Consider the following 15,344-nt stretch of genomic DNA (forward strand, 5'->3'; position numbering starts at 1 on the left):
GTTGCTCAACTCCCCAGTATACCATGGGAATGTCAGGCTGCGTGAGTTTAAACGCAACTTGTTAGACCTGATAAGATACAAAGGGGAGTTATAATTGAAAAACTAACAAAACTCAGAGAGGATAAAACCTTGGTCCAGATGGTTGCATCTGCGTATATTAAAAGAATCGAGGGAAGAGATAGCAGAGCACTATTACACATATATAATAACTCATTAGAAAAGGGAGTAGCGCAGAGGACTGGAGAAGCTAATGTTATACCTATATTTAAAAACGAAGATAGAACAAGCCCAGGGAACTATAGACCTGTCATCTTTAAGATGACAGATCTATAGTTCCCTGGGCTTGTTGTAGGAACATAATGGAATGCTTACTGAATGAGGTAATAGAAAAACATCTGGAAATGAAATAAAGAATAGTCAGAAGGTATTTCAAACGGAATGTCATGCTTGACCACTTCATTGAATTCTTTGAAGGGATAACAGAAAGAGTATACAAGGGTAATGCTGTAGATGTATATATTTAGATTTCCAAAAGGCGTTCGATAAGGTATCACATAATTGGACTGATGAATAAGTTCAGAGCATGTGGAGTCAGTGGAAAAATAGCAGAAAGGATAGCAAGCTGGCTACAAAACAGAAAAGAGAGAGTAGGGATAAAGGGTAGCTATTCAGGGGTGGGCAGTGGTGTTCCACCAGGATCGGTATTGGGACCACTGTTGTTCACAATATACATTAATGATTTGGATTCGGGAATCAGCAGTACAATTTAAAAATTTGCGGACGACACTAAATTAGGGGGAGAAGTTAACACAGGAGGACTGCAACAAATTACAGCAAGACATTAATAAACTTGCTGAGTGGGCATTTAAATGGCAAATGCATTTCAATGTAGAAAAGTATGAGGTGGTACATTTTAGTAGAAGGAATAAGGAAGTTGCAAATCCTGGAAAATAAAAATCTAAATGAGGTAGAGGAGCAAAGGTACCTAGGGGTACACATATACAATTCACTAAAAGTAGCAACACAGGTTAATAAGGCCATAAAAAAGACAAACCAGGCATTGGGGTTCATTTCTAGAGGGATAGAAATGAAAGCAGGACAGTAATGGTAAACTGCTACAGAACCTTGGTTACACCACACTTAGAATACCGTGGCAGTTCTGGTCCCCACATTATAGAAGGGATGTAGAGGCACTGGAGAGGGTGCAAGGAGATTCACAAGGATGATCCCAGAACTCAGAGGTTATAACCATCAGGAAAGGCTGAATATGCTTGGACTCTTTTCTCTTGAAAAGAGGAGGGTAAGGGGTGACCTGATAGATATCTGTAAAGTGATAAAAGGTTTTGATAGGGTAGACATAGGGAAGATGTTTCCACTTGTGGGGAGACCAAACCCAGGGCCATCAATATAAAATAGTCACAATAGATGAAATAGAGAAGTCAGAAGAAATTTCTTCACACAGAGCAGTGGGAATGTGGAACATGCTACACAAGGAGTTGTTGAGGCAAATGGCATAGATGTATTTAAGGGAAAAATTAGATAGGTACATGAGGGAGAAAGGAATAGAAGGTCCTGCTTGAAAGTTTAGTTGAGGAAGGGCAGGAGGAGCCTCATGTGGAGCATAAAGACCGGCGTAGACCAGTTGGGCCGAATGGCCTGTTTCTGTGCTGTATATTCTAATGTATTCTAGTGTACTTCCCAGTAGAATCGATATTGATTCTATTGTATCTATGCGTATGTACAGTGGTGAGGGAATGTACCTCCAGTAAGAAAGTGACCATTAAAAATGAAAGAGGAGGAATAGTGGGTAATATGGTTTGCTAACCAGAGAAGTAATAACAATAGTAGTAGTTGGTCAGGGGAAACCCAGAAGTCAGGTTAGGCAGTACGAGTTAGGTAGTAGGCTAATAGCTGGTTGTGTCTGTTGAGTTTACTGGAGCCACTCTCTGTGACTTAGTGTCACCATTGTCGATTGAATATTGCTGTATATGACTGGTTGAGTCTGAGGGTTTACCGGATGCCAGTCCCTGTTTAGTGTTGGTAATACGAGTGTCAGTTGTCTCTGAGGGTATTTCTAGAGACTGATCTTTCTAGTATATGTCAAGGTGTAATCCCAGGTCTATTGTTTCGTCTGAAGTACAAATGTCCTGGATGTGAGGTAACCTTCTGCAATGAACGACAACAAGACCGAGGCTCTCCTGATTGGTGCCCATCAGTGCCTCCACACCTCAGGCACAGACAGTATCATTATCCATGGATGCACATTCCATCTCACTGAGTCAGTCCAGAACCGTGGGTCTTGTTTAATCCTCAACTGTCCTTCCTACCCCACATCCGACCCACTCTACCTTGCCCCACCTCCGTAATATCACCCGACTCCACCACTGTCTCACCCCTCAGGCTGCTGAAACCCTCATCCACGCATTCAACACATCGAGGCTAGACTACGCCAACTCCCTGCTTGTCAGTCTTACCAAATATTACCTCCACAAGCTGCAGATCATCCAGAACTCTGTAGCTTGTGTCCTCTCCTCACCCTCTACGACCTATGACCCCATCACCTCCACCCATACCCCAGAGGATAGAGTGCAAAATCTTCATCCTGTCCTTCAAGGCACTCCACGGACTTGCTCCTCCCTATCTCTGCAACCTGCTGACCCCTCACTGATGAAGACCCGGAAAAGAGCATCGTGGAGCAAGATTAGCTTCTCTCTTTATTTTGGTTGTGATGGCCCAGATCACTTCTTTGATTGAGCACGGAAGGAGCAATGAGACTTTGGACCTTTGAAGCTGTATCATCAACTCCTATCTGTATCAAAACACATTTTACTGCCTCCAATGCCATTCCACTGATCCTCACATCTGACTTGGACTTCGGAACCCAAATTCAAATTCGGAACCCAGTTCAAATTTGAAAAAGACTTTCCGATCTGATTTATACTAGAATTGTACCTTACTTCCGTGTTTCATTTTGATAGAAAAAACTGTGCTTCCTTGTCCTCCCTGCTTTCATTTAATATAAGCTGTTTAGAAGCCAAAATGCAAATAATTGTGCCTGCCTCACTACATTTATTGCATTTTGCCTTTTGATATTGTTTAAATTATTAAAACATTCCTTGCATTTAATATAGCAGCTTTCATATCATAAGAAGTTTCAAAGCACCTCACATAATTTTAGTGTAAAGTGATGACATTTTGTAGGCAAATATGGCAGTAAAGTTACACTCAGAAATGTAACTCATGAAGTGAGCAACTAATTTTATTTGGAGAATTGTCGTCCAAGACACTGGAAGAAACTATTTTCTTTTCAAATAGTATCATGGAATCTTTCACGTCCATCTGACCAGGCAGATGAGACTTTGGCTTATTGTCTCATCCGAAGGAGCATCTCCAAAGACATCCAAATATATCTCTCTGCCTCCACCCTTGATTCCAAGGCCACTCTGCTGTCCTAACAAAATGTCTGTCATCAAGTCTCATACTGCAGGTCACTGAAACCTTCAAATACGCATTCGTAATATCCAGGTTTGACTATGCAAACTCGATGATTCTCGGTCTCCCCAACTCCTCCCTCCATAGGCTGCAGATCATCTAGAAATCTGAAGCCCATGTCTTCTCCCAAACCAGGCTCTGTGACCCTATCACCCCCATCCTCGCCCAACTCCATTGGCTTCCCATCTCACAGAGAATACAGTTCAAGATCCTGGTCCTCACCTTCAGAGCTCTCCATGGCCTTGCTCATCCCTACCTCTAAGACCACCTAACCCCCTACCAACCAAAGTAAATCCAGTTTAAAAAACAAATACAAAATGCTAATATCTCGTTGCAAGCCAAATAAAGTAATTAAAGGCAATTTGCATGTGTCTTTGTCTGTGTGTGTGTGTGCCTGATACCTGGGATTAAAAAAGGCATTGTGGATTCCGTTTCATTTCGCTGTTACTACTACTATGAATAATTCTCAGATTTCATATAACGCCTTATCACGTCTTCGAGGTGTCTCAAACGCTTCACAGAATATACTGTAAAATGAATTGACTGTGTATTTTATGGGCGAAACGCAGCAATCAATCCCCAAATTATTATTGTTTTATTATTTTGGTGGGGGAGGGATTATTACCCCCAGAGAATCGATCCACCAATCGACTAACAACCATGTTCCTACTTACTGCTAGGTAAACAGAGGGGTATGAAGTAAGGAAACTTACCCAACATTTCGCCCTGCCTGGAATTGAACTAAGCTCTCTCGCTTGCGAGGCTAGTGCTCAAACCACTGAGCTACAGGACTCCACATCATTGGTTACTCAGTTGATGACTGTTCTGGTCTTTGCATGAATAAAATGCTTATGTAACAAATTTATTTAACCATTGGAACCAGACCCCTGGTATATTGGCTCTACACCCTGCTGAGCTGGTTATACATGAGATCATTTATCATGGGGGTGTTGATGGGTATTGTTAGGTTTCCTAGGAAATATTGTAACACTAGTTCCAATAATCCAACAAGCACCAACAAGCCAGTCTGGCTCATCAGCACGACCTGGGGGAATGGCAGACCAGTGTACAGCATTTCAGACCCAAGCTGGGGTCAGGGGGGGGAGAAGGGAGAGAAGAGGAAGAGGGGTGGCCGATGGCATGGTCGAAGAGTAGGATCTTGAGGCGGGACTTGAAGGAGGTTAAGGAGGGGACAAGGTGGAGTGATTGGTGGATAGAATTCCAGAGGTTGGGGGCAGAGTGGCTGAAGTCTCTCCCACCAATGGTGGGGCAGGTGGGTTGGGGGATGTGTAGGAGGCCGGAGCCGGTGAGCGGAGGGAGCGGGTGGGTTGGTAAGGGGTTAGGAGGTCGCAGAGGTAGGGTGGGGTGAGGCCATGGAGGGCTTTGTAGGTGAGAACCAGGAACTTGAACTGGATCCTCTGAAGGATAGGGAGTCAATGGAGTTGGGCGAGAGTGGGGGAGATGGGGTAAACAATCAATAACACTAAGAAGCAAATAATATCAATGCTAAGCAATCAATATTTCAAGGGACAAATGTAGGAAGTAAATAGCCATAAAAGTATATTTTGTATATATATATAAAGTATAAGTTTCTATGTCAATGGATCATAAAAGCATAGCTATCGTCACAAAGATGTAACTTTTGCTGAAGCAACCTTCGTTATTGAAACAGACGAAAACAGAGAAACTAATTGTGTAAGTAATGTTTCTACATTGAGATTGTATTTCGGTTTTCTTTCCCCTTTGCCACACCTACCTTATCTGCTGCTGTAGCTTTTCCCCTTTGCCACACCTACCTTATCTGCTGCTGTAGATTTTCCTGTAACTGCTGGAAACAGTCCACCTTGAAGCAGAACACATGACAAAAAATCAACTTGGTTTTTGCATTTCAATGTAGTTCACTGAATGCATTTTCTCCTCTGTGGTTCTGTGCTCCAGCTTATCATCTGTCACTGAATTGTCCAGATGCTCTCCCACTGAAACCTGCTCCACTTGCCCTACTTCATTCCCCAAAACTAGATCTAGCACTGCTTCCTTCCTTGTTGGGCTGGAAACGTACTGATCAAGAAAGTTATCCTGTATGCGTTTTAGGAATATTTCCCCTGCTTGCCCTTTGCGCTGTTGCTTTGCCAGTTTATGTTGGGAAAATTGAAGTCCCCCATTATCACGACCCTATTGGCCTTGCATTTGTCTGAGATCTGCTTGCAGATCTGCTCATTTATTTCCTTCCCACTATTTGGTGGTCTATAGTATACCCCTACCAGTGTTACAGCTCCTTTTTTGTTCCTTAACTCTAACCAGATAGATTCCATTTGGGGGCCCTCCAGCACGTCAACCCTTTCCACGGTTATAACTGTATTCTTGATTAACATTGCCACAACCCCTCCTTCTTTTCCTTCCCTATCCCTCCTGAATACATTATAGCCAGGAATATCCAACTCCCATTCCTGTCCTTGCTTGAGCCAAATCTCTGTTACTGCTACTACATCATATCGCCGTACGACCACTTGAGCTTGCAGCTCACCAATCTTGTTTGCTAAACTCCGTGCATTTAGGCACATGCACTCCAAGACCAACTTGACCTGTTCTGCACTTCCCCCGCTTTTTTTCCTCCATTTTCTAGCTCTCCGTTTTTTGCATTCCCTTCCCCCCTCAAAACTAGTTTAAACCTTCCCCAACAGCATTAGATAGCCTGTCTGCAAGCACATTCGCCCCAGCCCTGTTTAGGCCAAGCATTCACATGCTTGATCCTGCCACTCTGGTACTTATTTGCCCGAGGCACAGGGAGTAATCCAGAGATCACCACCTTAGATGTTCGATTCTTTAGTATGTATTCCCCAGCTTTTGATACTGACCCTGTAGAGTCTCAGCACTTTTTTTACCAATATCATGGATCCCCACCTGGACTACCACTTCTGGATGTTCGCCTTCCCCCTGAAGAATTTTATCCACCCTTTCTGCGATGAATAAAGATGTAAGGGCAACTTGAGACTCAGGAAAGAGGCGTTCACTAAATACATAAACAACAAAGGAGAGCATGACAAAAAAAATTACAAAGAGGTCAGGAAAATAGTCAAAAAACAATTAGGAAGGCAAAGAGGAATTATGAAGTTAAATTATCAAGGAATATAAAAAGAAATAGTAAAATATTCTACACCTATACATAACAAAAGAAAAATCAAAATCGGAATAGGGCCACTAAGGGATGGACCAGATAAGCTCACAGGCCGCCACAGTGAAATGGCAGAAATATTAAATAATTACTTTGTCTCAGTATTCCCCAGGGAGACGGATCAGGTGGACTTGACAGTAGAAGAGATCGAAAATAATATAAATACATTTATAATAATAATAATAATAATAATAATCCTTGCATTTGATATAGCGCTTTTCACGTCGGGAGGACGTCCCAAAGCGCTTCACAGAACACACTGTAAAGTGAATTGACTGTATATTTGTGGGCGAACGCGGCAGCCAATTGCGCACAACAATGTCCCACAAACAGTCGTAGATTGAAAATGACCAATTTATTATTGTTTTTGGTTTTGGAGGGATTATTATTAGGCTCTGTGTGGAGTAAGGAAACTTGCCCAAGGTTTCGCCCTCTGCCTGGAATTGAACTCAGGTCTCTCGCTTGCAAAGCGAGTGCTCTAACCACTGAGCTACAGGACTCCACTTTTTTATTTGGGGATTGTTGGCCAGGGAATTTTTACCCCTTCTGCTACCTCTTTGCCCGTCTTCAGATAGCACCTGAAGGCTCCATTTAAGATACAAAGGGGAGATATAATTGAAAAACTAACAAAACTCAGAGAGGATAAAAGCCTTGGTCCAGATGGTTGCATCTGCGTATATTAAAAGAATCGAGGGAAGAGATAGCAGAAGCACTATTACACATATATAATAACTCATTAGAAAAGGGAGTAGCGGCAGAGGACTGGAGAATAGCTAATGTTATACCTATATTTAAAAACGAAGATAGAACAAGCCCAGGGAACTATAGACCTGTCATCTTTAAGATGACAGATCTATAGTTCCCTGGGCTTGTTGTAGGAAACATAATGGAATGCTTACTGAATGAGGTAATAGAAAAACATCTGGAAATGAAATAAAGAATAGTCAGAAGGTATTTCAAAACGGAATGTCATGCTTGACCAACTTCATTGAATTCTTTGAAGGGATAACAGAAAGAGTATACAAGGGTAATGCTGTAGATGTAATATATTTAGATTTCCAAAAGGCGTTCGATAAGGTATCACATAATAGACTAATGAATAAGTTCAGAGCATGTGGAGTCAGTGGAAAAATAGCAGAAAGGATAGCAAGCTGGCTACAAAACAGAAAAGAGAGAGTAGGGATAAAGGGTAGCTATTCAGGGGTGGGCAGTGGTGTTCCACCAGGATCGGTATTGGGACCACTGTTGTTCACAATATACATTAATGATTTGGATTCGGGAATCAGCAGTACAATTTAAAAATTTGCGGACGACACTAAATTAGGGGGAGAAGTTAACACAGGAGGACTGCAACAAATTACAGCAAGACATTAATAAACTTGCTGAGTGGGCATTTAAATGGCAAATGGCAACAAGCACCAACAAGCCAGTCTGGCTCATCAGCACGACCTGGGGGAATGGCAGACCAGTGTACAGCATTTCAGACCCAAGCTGGGGTCAGGGGGGGAGAAGGGAGAGAAGAGGAAGAGGGGTGGCTGATGGCATGGTCGAAGAGTAGGATCTTGAGGCGGGACTTGAAGGAGGCTAAGGAGGGGACAAGGTGGAGTGATTGGTGGATAGAATTCCAGAGGTTGGGGGCAGAGTGGCTGAAGTCTCTCCCACCAATGGTGGGGCAGGTGGGTTGGGGGATGTGTAGGAGGCCGGAGCCGGCTGAGCGGAGGGAGCGGGTGGGTTGGTAGGAGGTTAGGAGGTCGCAGAGGTAGGGTGGGGCGAGACCATGGAGGGCTTTGTAGGTGAGAACCAGGAACTTGAACTGGATCCTCTGAAGGATAGGGAGTCAATGGAGTTGGGCGAGAGTGGGGGAGATGGGGTAAACAATCAATAACACTAAGAAGCAAATAATATCAATGCTAAGCAATCAATATTTCAAGGGACAAATGTAGGAAGTAAATAGCCATAAAAGTATATTTTGTATATATATAAAGTATAAGTTTCTATGTCAATGGATCATAAAAGCATAGCTATCGTCACAAAGATGTAACTTTTGCTGAAGCAACCTTCGTTATTGAAACAGACGAAAACAGAGAAACTAATTGTGTAAGTAATGTTTCTACATTGAGATTGTATTTCGGTTTTCTTTCCCCTTTGCCACACCTACCTTATCTGCTGCTGTAGCTTTTCCCCTTTGCCACACCTACCTTATCTGCTGCTGTAGATTTTCCTGTAACTGCTGGAAACAGTCCACCTTGAAGCAGAACACATGACAAAAAATCAACTTGGTTTTTGCATTTCAATGTAGTTCACTGAATGCATTTTCTCCTCTGTGGTTCTGTGCTCCAGCTTATCATCTGTCACTGAATTGACACCAGATATCACAGCAGTTTCAGAAATTCTATTCCTGGAACAAAACCATTTGATACAATGAAACTTGAACCAAAATCAAGGTTTAATTATTTCTTGAGCAGGGCTCCATTATCATGATTCTCTCTTCTCCACTGTCCCTATGCGCTGGGCAGACCCCTTATGTCACAGTGACCAGAAGTATATGATGCAATCTAGGTGAGGCCTGACCAGAATAACAAACCACCAGAGTATGAGGTCTTGGGATCAAAATTGATTTAGCAATACAGATCAATAATCTGTTTGCCCTGTTAAGTCACACTGTTTAACATACTCGGAAATGAGTCAACTAATAGCACTAATAGTACCCTGCATGAAGGCCGTTATATAAATGCAAGTTTTTGTTGCTGTTGTTGTAATACCGTTTGATCTCTTTCAGATTCTCTGCTCAGTCTGTCATCTCCCCTATAATCTCCATTAGCTGTGTTATTATACTATGGGGTAAAGTGTGCTGCATTTCACACCATATTCATTCTTTCTAATTAATACAAGGAACGGGTTAAGAAGCACCACAAACTTTACCTTTATATTGATATCACAGGTGAAGTTACTGATGGGGATAAGGTATCTTCTGAAATACAAATCACACTTTATAAAGAAATAATAATCCTTGAATTTCATATAGCGCATAATCATGTTGAAATGTTTCAAAGCGCTTCACAGGATTATACAGCTAAGTGCTAACTGTGTATTTATGAATCATATTTCTTGTTTCTCCAACACTCACTTATTTATACCCATAAAACAGATCAAATAGTCCACAATAGAGTTCAGCCAAACATAGAGTGTCGTACAACTAAACTGCACAACAGATTTAGATGAACTGTAACTCGCAAAAAAAATGACAATAGATATATTGTCAAACTCTAAAAGGAAGGCATCTGCCTATCTTGGAAAATATATTTTTTTGACTTGTTGCACATAAAATTCCTTGTCCTTGTAGATCTAAATCAATCCTGTAAGACAGGCTGCTCTGAAGCCACATTGTGAGTTACAGTAAGACACTGAAATAATTATCTGTAGTTGCAACACTGATACTAATTTTGTAACGAAGATTGATTAAAGCAGCATTGGTGTTTAAATACAGAGGTACATTGAGATCATGGAATTATAGAATCATAGAATTATACAGCACAGAAGGAAGCCATTCGGCCCATCGTGTCTGTGCCGGCTCTTTGAAAGAGCTACAAATCGATCCCACTCCCCCGCGCTCTCCTCATAGCCCTGCAAACTTGTCCTCCCCAAATAATTATCTACTTCGCTTTTAAAAGTTGTTATCAAATCGGCTTCCAAGCAGTGCATTCCAGTTCCAAACAACTCGGTGTGTGAAAAAAGTTCTCCTTTGCACCTTCTCTAATCCAATGCCTTGACATCCTTCCTAAAGTGTGGTGCCCAGAACTGAACACAGTAATCTAACTGAAGCCTAATCAGTGTTTTATAAAGGTTCATCATAACTTCCTGACTTTTGTATTCTATGCCCCTATTTATAAAGCCTAGAATCCCGTATGCTTTTTTAACAACTTGATCTACCTGTCCTGCCACTTCAAAGATTTACTTATATGAAACCCCAGGTCTCTCTATTCCTTCACCCCCTTTAAGATTATACCACATAGTTTATATTGCCTCTCCTCATTCTTCCTCCCAAAATGCATCACTTTGCATTTATCCATATTAAACTTCATCTGCCACATGTCTGCCCATTTTACCAGTCTGTCTATGTCCTCTTGTAGTCCTCACCTTTAAGGCCATCCATGGCCTTGCCCCCTCCTACCTCTCTGACCTGCTGACTCCCTACCAACCTGCCCGCTCCCTCCATTCATCAGGCTCTGGCCTGCTCCATGTCTCCCACCCAACCCGCCCTACCAACGGTGGCCAAGCTTTCAGCCTCTCTGCCCCACACTCGGAACTCCATCCCACAGTCCCTTGGCCTCGCTTCCTCCCTTGCCTCCTTCAAGGCCGGTCTCAAGACCCTTCTCTTCGACCGTGCCTTTGGTCTCCCTCCCACCTCTCTGCCTTCCCTCACCCCTACACCACCTCTCCCCCATGCTCGGGCCCCGACACCTGACTGTTCAGTGCTTTGGGATGTCCTCCCGACGTGAAAGGCGCTCTATAAATGTAGTTTTGTTGTTGCTACTATTACCTTCACTGTTTATTACTTTTCTTAGCTTAGTATCATCTGAAAACTTGAAGATTGTACTCCCTATACCCAGTCCAGGTCATTTATATAGATCACAAAGAGCAATGTCCCAATACCGATCCCTGGGGAACACCACCACACACTTCCCTCCAGTCAGAAAAACATGCGTTCTGCCCTGCCATATTCCCAGATATGTTTTAAATATTTTAAGTTAAATAGCATATATTTTATAATTATAAAAGTCCACCGAAGTCCAGCTCACCTAATTCCTTAACAGAATGCTCGGTCTGCTCCAACTCACATTGCTGGGCTCTGCTCAAGATTATCATAATACCACAATATACGGTTCGTCTGCCTCTGCAACATTCCATCACTGCTGCTCAATTCTAAGCCTCCTCCTCAACTTGAAAAAACTGAACTTATTTTGGAACAAGATTGCAGTGTTCAAAAAGCACAGATTTGTCTTCCTTGCAAGCTTTCCGTAACAGATTCATTGATGAATGCTGATTCAGCTTTGGTTAGCATGTCAAAATACAATGTAACAAAAATGCTATTGGAACAACTTCCTATGTTTTTCAATGCATGCACCAGAGTAGCATGTCATCTACAGATTCAGTACTGCACCTCCCAACCTGTCCGACCTGTTTACCAGCAACTCAACCACATCTGCCCTTGTGCGCTTCGTGCTGCCATTGGTGGCCACGCCTTCCGCCACTATGCCCCGAAACTCTGGAACTCTCTCCCTCAATCACTCCACCTTAATCCTCCTCTCCACTTTCAAATTCCACCTAAAGACCTTCCTTTTTGATTGTGCTTGCAGTCACCTCCCCCCTCCCTCTCCCTCTGACTCACTGTGAGACTCTGTGAAGCTCTCCGGGATGCTTCCCCACATGAAGGAGTCCTGTAGCTCAGTGGTTAGAGCACTTGCCTAAGCAAGAGAGAGCACCTCTCTGCCTTCCCTCACCCTTACACCACCCCTCCCCCATGCTCGGGCCCCGACAGCTGACTGTTCAGCACTTTGGGACGTCCTCCTGACGTGAAAGGCGCTCTATAAATGTAATTTTGTTGTTGTTGAAAACCTTCCTTTTCGACTGTGCTTACAGTTACCACCCTGCACCCACCCCCCGTGGCCACCCCCCCCCATCCACCCACCGCCCCCCCACCTCCAACTCGGAGTCAGGCTCCACCACTGTTAAGCACTCTGAGACACTACCCTCCGTGAAAGGCGCTTATATAGGTGCAAGTTGTTCTTGTTTAGGCTCTGGCACTTCTCTACCTCTCCGACCTGTTTATTCCTATCTTCCTGTCTCTATTTATATGAAAAATTAATTATCTACTACATAATAATGCCAGATGCTTCAGTGAATTTAAGACAATAATCTAATTGAGGGGTTCAGATGAGGAATGTAAATCACTCATCTGATGTCACCTGAACCCCTCGATTGGATTTCTCTTATAAGCCACAGAGGTTGGGGGCAGAATTGCTGAAGGCCACTCTGGTGGGCCGGGTGGGCTGGGGAACGTGGAGCAGGCCAGAGCCGGCTGAGCGGAGGGAACGGGCGGGTTGGTAGGGGGTTAGGAAGTCGCAGAGGTAGGGTGGGGCGAGGCCATGGAGGGCTTTATAGGTGAGAACCAGGATCTTGAACTGGGTCCTCTGAAGGATAGGGAGTCGGGCGAGAATGGGGAGATGGGATCACGGAGTTTGGTGCGGGAGAGGACACGGGCTGCAGAGTTCTGGATTATCTGCAGCCTGTGGAGGAAGGAGTTGGGAAGGCCGACAAGAAGGGTGTCAGGGCAGCAGTGATCCTGGAGTTGAGGGTGAAGACAGAAAGATAGCCTGCTCCATGTCTCACACCCGACCCGCCCTACCATCGGTGGCTGGGCTTTCAGCCTCTCTGCCCCCACACTCTGGAACTCCATCCCACGGTCTCTTCGCCTCGCTTCCTCCCTTGCCTCCTTCAACGCTGGTTTGAAGACCCTTCTCTTCTTCCGTGCCTTTGGTCTCCCTCCCACCTCTCTGCCTTCCCTCACCCTTACACCACCCCTCCCCCATGCTCGGGCCCCGACAGCTGACTGTTCAGCGCTTTGGGACGTCCTCCTGACGTGAAAGGCGCTCTATAAATGTAATTTTGTTGTTGTTGAAAACCTTCCTTTTCGACTGTGCTTACAGTTACCACCCTGCACCCACCCCCCGTGGCCACCCCCCCCATCCACCCACCGCCCCCCCCACCTCCAACTCGGAGTCAGGCTCCGCCACTGTTAAGCACTCTGAGACACTACCCTCCGTGAAAGGCGCTTATATAGGTGCAAGTTGTTCTTGTTTATGCTCTGGCACTTCTCTACCTCTCCGACCTGTTTATTCCTATCTTCCTGTCCCTATTTATATGAAAAATTAATTATCTACTACATAATAATGCCAGATGCTTCAGTGAATTTAAGACAATAATCCAATTGAGGGGTTCAGATGAGGAAGTAAATCACTCATCTGATGTCACCTGAACCCCTCGATTGGATTTCTCTTATAAGCCACAGAGATATATCCAGTGTCTCTTATTTATAATTCTCTACCTTCCATTTTATTTTTTTCTTATCCTTTCTTCTGGTAAAAACGGCTTTCACAGAGTAGGGACAAAATCACTGTTGAGTTATGTGATCTTTCACGTTTGTGACATATTTACAGTGTAGGTTGTGAAAATTCCTCCGGCCTGGTCTCCAATACCAATACCTGCTGCCTCCACTCCGTTGCCTCCAGCCCCCCATTTATCCCTCACCTCTCCGCTCCATAAGTGGCCATGCTTTCACCCACTATGCCCTGAAACTTTGGACAATCTTCCTCAATCGCTCCACCTTGCCCCTTCCTTCCCCATTTCAGATCTCGCCTGAAGACCTCCTCCTCAACCGTGCCTACAGTCACCATACCCTTTCCCCCCACCGGGTTTCAGGTTCCGCCACTGTTAAGTGCTCCAAGATACTACCTGGGTGAAAGGCACTATATAAATGATTCTAAGCGATTTCTGTAACCGAAAGGATGCAAAGCTGATCAATAGTACTATTCCCCATCACAATCTACTTTTGAAGAAAAATTTGATAGTTCAGCAGGATTTCCAACTCCAACTGCAGATTATATTCATTTGCAGGCAAGTTATATGAAATGTCTGTTTTTCAATAAGAACCACGTGTCCGCTTGGTTACCATTTGCGCCAAATTTAACAAGATTTAGAATAAATCAATTAATAATAATAATAATAATCGTTGCATTTGATATATCGCTTTTCACGTCGGGAGGACGTCCCAAAGCGCTTCACAGAACACACTGTAAAGTGAATTTACTGTATATTTGTGGGCGAACGCGGCAGCCAATTGCGCACAGCAATGTCCCACAAACAGTTGTAGATTGAAAATGACCAATTTATTATTGTTTTTGGTTTTGGAGGGATTATTATTAGGCATGTGGAGTAAGGAAACTTGCCCAAGGTTTCGCCCTGCCTGGAATTGAACTCAGGTCTCTCACTTGCAAAGCGAGTGCTCTAACCATTAAGCTACAGGACTCCACAATTCTAGAGTGTTAACCTCCAGCGGCAGAAATTACATGAACCGCAGACACAGTGGTTAAATATCCTTCTTCTATGCTGTACACATTCAAAATTCTGCAGTTGACTACTTAAATAATAATTGAACGAGCAAGGACATGACCAGTTCAACTCGTATCTTACGTACCTTTACTTTATGCTGGTAGCTACTGTCTTTCACTTCTATGCTGCTGAATTCACCATCAAATGTGGAGCAGGGGAGAAGAATGTTCCTGGATACCTTTCAAAACAGCATTGTGTTCTTAAGCGTAGTTCAAAGTCTACAACTTATGGGTGGAGCCTTGTCAGCTTCAGCCTCCAGCTTTGTCCCATGTAAAAAAAAATATTTTGAGCGCTGAAATTTACATGCCTTATCTTGAGCTACAGAAGTTTTGTATCTCGGTGATTAGAGCACTCGCCTCGCCGGTGGGAGCCCTGGGTTCGATTTGCTTTTCTGGGGGTAATAATTTCTTCAAAAAAAATAATAACATTGGTCACTTCAATCCACGATTGTTTGTGGAACGCTGCTGTTCACAATTGGCTGCCACGTTTCACCAACAAAATGTACAATTCA

The 15,344-nt window shown here is 43.6% G+C and overlaps 1 long non-coding RNA gene across 2 annotated transcripts in view; it reads right to left on the reverse strand.

The window, feature by feature from the left end:
• Positions 1-15,037, reverse strand: part of LOC103171692 — a 26,889-nt gene extending 11,852 nt beyond the window's left edge. Inside the window, exons 1-5 of one of the 2 annotated variants that reach the window (XR_006084976.1) lie at positions 14,919-15,037; positions 9,587-9,635; positions 8,863-8,909; positions 6,394-6,502; positions 5,249-5,335 (exon numbers count right to left, since the gene is read on the reverse strand). This is a non-coding gene — a long non-coding RNA (uncharacterized LOC103171692). Of the gene's footprint in view, positions 1-5,248; positions 5,336-6,393; positions 6,503-8,822; positions 8,910-9,586; positions 9,636-14,918 lie in introns of both variants that reach the window. The other variant, XR_006084975.1, reaches the window with a different exon arrangement.
• Between the last annotated feature and the right edge of the window lie 307 nt (positions 15,038-15,344).

The sequence above is a fragment of the Callorhinchus milii genome, unplaced genomic scaffold (assembly GCF_018977255.1).
Source record: "Callorhinchus milii isolate IMCB2004 unplaced genomic scaffold, IMCB_Cmil_1.0 Scaffold3, whole genome shotgun sequence".
Taxonomy (NCBI): Eukaryota; Metazoa; Chordata; class Chondrichthyes; order Chimaeriformes; family Callorhinchidae; genus Callorhinchus; species Callorhinchus milii.